Source organism: Bufo bufo, chromosome 6 (assembly GCF_905171765.1).
Source record: "Bufo bufo chromosome 6, aBufBuf1.1, whole genome shotgun sequence".
Taxonomy (NCBI): domain Eukaryota; kingdom Metazoa; phylum Chordata; class Amphibia; order Anura; family Bufonidae; genus Bufo; species Bufo bufo.
The window spans coordinates 166,171,863-166,177,118 of NC_053394.1; the positions used below are offsets into that span (position 1 = coordinate 166,171,863).

At 45.8% G+C, this 5,256-nt stretch overlaps 1 non-coding gene across 1 annotated transcript; it reads left to right on the plus strand.

Moving 5' to 3' along the window:
• The first annotated feature begins 4,441 nt into the window (after positions 1 to 4,441).
• On the plus strand, positions 4,442 to 4,514 carry TRNAT-UGU. The gene has a single exon. It is a non-coding gene; the product is annotated as a tRNA-Thr (tRNA).
• The last annotated feature ends 742 nt before the right edge of the window (positions 4,515 to 5,256 follow it).

The window sequence follows — 5,256 nt, forward strand, 5'->3', positions numbered from 1 at the left end:
TTCTCTGAGGGGCAAGAGGCCGGGGCGTCCCCCTGAGCCTCTAACACCTTTCCCTCTAGAACAGAGTGTACAGCAGAGACAACCACTCCTCTTTGTAAAATAGGTACCGGATCACAAACATTACCCCCTCCAGGGAAACTACGAGATAATGCGTCTGCCTTGGTATTTTTTGCCCCAGGACGATAGGTGATTACAAAGTTAAATCTGGTAAAGAATAGCGACCACCTAGCTTGTCTAGGGGTGAGACGTTTAGCCGATTCTAGGTACAGAAGGTTCTTGTGATCCGTAATCACCGTGACGGGGTGGATTGCTCCCTCTAAGAAGTGACGCCACTCTTCAAGCGCCAGTTTAATCGCCAACAGTTCCCTATTTCCAATATCATAATTCTTCTCCGCAGAAGATAATTTTTTGGAAAAGAAAGCGCAAGGACGCCATTTGCCAGGAGACGGACCCTGAGACAATACAGCTCCCACTCCCACCTCTGACGCATCTACCTCGACAATAAAAGGCTGGGAGACATCAGGTTGAATTAGAACAGGTGCCGAGGTAAACCTCTCCTTTACAGAGGAAAATGCATCTTTAGCGGCGTCAGACCATTTGGAAAAATCCATCCCCTTCCTAGTCATGTCGGTAAGGGGTTTAACGATCACTGAATAATTTTTAATGAACTTTCTATAGAAATTAGCGAAACCCAAAAACCGTTGTAGGGCTTTAAGGTTCTCAGGAAGATCCCAATCTAAAATTGCCTGGACCTTCCCAGGATCCATGCGGAAACCTGAAGCAGATAATAGATATCCCAGGAACTGTAATTCCTGAACAGCGAAGACACATTTTTCAATTTTCGCATATAATTTATTCGTCCGTAGGACCTGCAGTACTTGCCTGACATGCACCTCATGTGTTTTCAGATCAGCCGAATAAATTAAGATATCATCTAGGTATATGACTACAAACCTGCCGATGAGATGACTAAAAATATCATTAACGAAATGTTGGAAGACAGCAGGGGCATTGGTCAGACCAAAAGGCATAACAAGATTTTCATAATGCCCCTCAGGGGTGTTAAAAGCTGTCTTCCACTCATCCCCTTCCCTGATACGAATCAGATTGTAGGCCCCCCTAAGATCAAGTTTGGAGAACCACTTAGCACCCGCAATCTGATTAAAAAGGTCAGGAATGAGAGGAAGAGGGTATGGGTCCCGGATGGTTATCTGGTTTAACTCACGGAAATCTAAGCAAGGACGCAGGCCCCCCATCTTTCTTTTTAACAAAGAAAAACCCTGCAGCCACGGGTGAAGAAGAGGGTCTGATGTGTCCCTTAGCCAGACTCTCGGAGATATAATCTTTCATGGCTTGTCTCTCGGGACCCGAAAGATTATACAACCTGGACTTGGGTAATTTTGCCCCGGGAATCAGGTTAACCGGGCAATCATAAGGACGATGAGGTGGTAGTTTCTGACAACCCTTTTCAGAAAAAACGTCCTCAAAATCCGAAATAAATGTAGGTAGGGAAGCTATGGAGGCGATTAAGCAATTGTTATTTAAGCAATTCTCTCTGCAATGCTCACTCCACTCCAATATCTCCCTGGCCTGCCAATCCACCACTGGATTGTGCGCTACCAACCAGGGAAGACCCAATACCACCGGAGAGGGAAGGCCCTCCAGAACGTAACATGAAAGACACTCATTATGGTGGTCCCCTACCCGAAGGTGTAAATTACGAACAATGTGGGTGAGGTTTCTCTGAGACAGAGGAGCAGAATCTATAGCGAATACGGGAATAGGTCTCTGCAGCGTACAGAGAGACAAACCCATAGTGCGGGCAAAATGGGCATCAATCAAGTTTACCCCTGCTCCACTGTCTAGAAAAACAGAAATAGACTCCGTCTTAACACCAAAAACAATGACCGCTGGTAACACAAATTGAGATGTTCGTATGGAGGAAACGTATACCCCCCGGCTGACATCCTCCGCACAGCCCGGGGTTAGTAGTTTTCCGACGGTCTTTTGTTTTTGAGAAAGGAGGGACAGACATTAATGAAATGACCCCTCCCCCCACAAAAAAAACAAGCCCCCCCCCTACGACGAATCTCGGGAGGACGGACCTGACGAGAAGTTCCGCCTAGCTGCATAGGCTCATCTAAGTCAGTACAGGCTGATTGTTGCTTGGGAGAGGTAACCAATTGCTCCGGAATTTTCGATCTCTCCCTAAGACGTCTATCTATTCTGATAGAGAGGGACATAACAGCATCAAGGGAAAGGGGGGTCTCATACAGCGCCAGTGCATCCTTAACCCTTTCAGATAACCCAGAGCAGAACTGACTCCTGAGAGCCGGGTCGTTCCACTGAGTATCCGTAGCCCACCTACGGAACTCTGAGCAATATTCCTCTGCTGACCGATCTCCCTGTAGGAGTCTCCGTAACTTCGACTCAGCCAGGGCGACTCGGTCAGGGTCATCATATATGAGACCCAAAGCCCCAAAAAATCCCTCCACTGACCGAAGAGCCTGAGAACCAGGGGGTAACGAGAACGCCCAGGATTGCGGATCCCCCTGAAGCAGGGAAATGACAATCCCTACCCGCTGTTCTTCATGACCTGAGGAGTAAGGGCGCAACTTAAAATATAATTTGCAGGCCTCACGGAACGTTGCAAATTTGTCCCTTCCCCCAGAAAGAAGAGCAACCTTGGGTTCAGTGACAACCTGGTTACCCATAGCAACCGCTGGGGGTGCGGTCTGCTGCATTTGCTGCTGTTGTTGGAGAACAGACGCCTTCAATCCTGCCACCTCCAAAGACAGGCTTTGAAGCTGTTCTGCCAAGGCATCAATAGGATCCATATTGGATTCTAAGTAGAGAGAGAAAAAAAAACAACAAACAAAAAATTAAAAAAAATAAAAATAAATTTTTTTTTTTTTTTTCTCAAAAAGTAAGGGCCAGTTATAATATCACGGTCGGCGTGGCTATCACATACGTGACACAGAGGGAGGGAACGAGGAAGGCCCTGCCCAAGTGAGAGGGAAGATGGTGACCCCTGACTCACCTGGCGGCTGGCACCTGGCTGCCCTGACGTCCCTAGACGGGTTCCTCACCCGTACGCCGATCACGTGCCTAAAGCCCTGGCTTTCCCTGAGCTGAGCCCTAGGTAGTGAACAGGGCGATGGGAACACTAGTCCGCACCACTAACTCTAAGGGAAAACACCAAGGGGAGGACAGACAACACAGACTCAACATATATTCCCAGGTGGGCAACAACAGGAGACAACAATAAGCCAAACAGGGATCCGGAGGGTAGCACACAGGAACAACAACCAGGATTAACCACTCCAGTGGGTCAGTATAGATGTCCAGGCAGGAAGCTCTATAACTGGCAACTAGAGAAGTGTGAGGGGAGAATATAAGGAGGTAGGGAGTGGCAGACAAGAAACAGCTGAGGAGGAGAAGCTACGGATCCCTGAGAGAGACAAAAAGGATAGCAAGGCAAACACAGAAAACAATAACTAAGAAACACCATGATCTTTAGATATAGAGCGCGCAGCCACCCGCTGCGACTTCCTGACCCCGGGTATAACGGAGTCAGACGTGGCTCTTGATACCCTCGTGACAACTGGGCCTTGCTCAAGTAAGACTTTTAAACTGAAAAACAAGACTTTTGAAATGTTATTCCATTACATTTTCATACACTACGCAAACTTTGATGTAGATAAGGTAATTGTTGGAGTAAAACTTGTTCTGTTCAAAATTATTCAATGCTTTCCAAGTGCTTAATTCATGTAGGCATACTTATGCATAGCAAAATTTTGTGATGTGTTACAACAATTCTGACTTTGGATTTGTAATCTGTACACTCGATTTAGTAAAGGACAAATGGTTTTTGCCCAGTAGCAGCCGAAATTATTTTTTTTTGTTGCGTGGTGAATTGTTCATTAATGTCTTTCCTGACTTTTCTGAACCTCACTGTTCTGAATGAAGACTGCTCACAGAAAATAAGGATAAATAAAGCAGGGGAACAATCTAGAAAAATCACAGAAGAGAAATACCCCTAAAATTTTGCTTTTATACTAGATGCGTTTAAGATTTGAACACAAAAACCCCAAAATAGATTGTAAATAATCAATCTATAATCATAATCATAGAAACATGCCCACGCTAGGATACAAATGGTGCACGTACATATAAACAGATAAGCGGAACAACCAAGCGACAGTATCAAGGTAAAGTATACTTCAACCAAAGCAAGGCAACAGCATTAGCCATCATTACAGCTCAACCTGTTTCACATCCTGTCCATGACGTTGTATTTGCACATGGATCAGTGCTTGCCTTGACATAATTCCCCTGGACAGCTGTAATTTGCAAATGCTTCTTGTGAATGGGTGTAATTGTGCCTCTATTTCCCAGCATGGACAGCAGATGTCAGACTCACCAGAGAAGAAATATAAGAGGCTCCATAGTTCAGTGGTTAGAGCACTGGTCTTGTAAACCAGGGGTCGTGAGTTCAATTCTCACTGGGGCCTCACCTATGTTTTGAATTATATTATGGCAGTGTAACATTTGTGAATGTTAAAGGATAACTGTCATATTTTCATTAAAAAAAATCTATTTTAGCATATGTTACTGCTGTAGCAGCATTATGCATAAAGCAATCTTTAGCTTCTTCACTTACCACTGTTTTCCTTGAGTTTTCCCCTTAGTTACGGCTGTTTTGAATCCTACATTATGAGGATCTTCTCAAGATGGCTCCTCTGCCAGTTCTCTGAGGCCAAAACTGCATTCCTTCAGGTCACATACAAACTTGTAGCCAGCAGCTTCCTGCCAGCCGATCAGATTGGATTACCGAGAGACACGCCTCCTCACTCTGAAGCCTAATGCAGGCATGCAGTGTGAAGGACCGCCCCTCTGTCTTCCTAGCCGGAGACAGATAAGTCATAGCAACGGTCTTTTAAGGGAGCAGTGTAAAGGGACAGGAGACATATAAGGGTTTCTACCACCACATTTTGACCTAATTAGCTGTCTGACACTAGTGATCTGCTAGTGTCTGCTGTACCTAACCATGCTATTGTAATACCTTTCTATGCAGCGGTTACCCTAAAAAACGAACTTTTATTACTTTGCAAATGAGCCTCTAGGTGCTATGGGGGCGTCTTTTCAGCACCTAGAGGCTCCGTCTACTCACCATGTCTGCCGCCCAGCTCGTCCCTCCAGCCCGCCCATCTCCTCTAGATTGACAGCCTCCATCGCGGCCGAATTCTCGCGCCG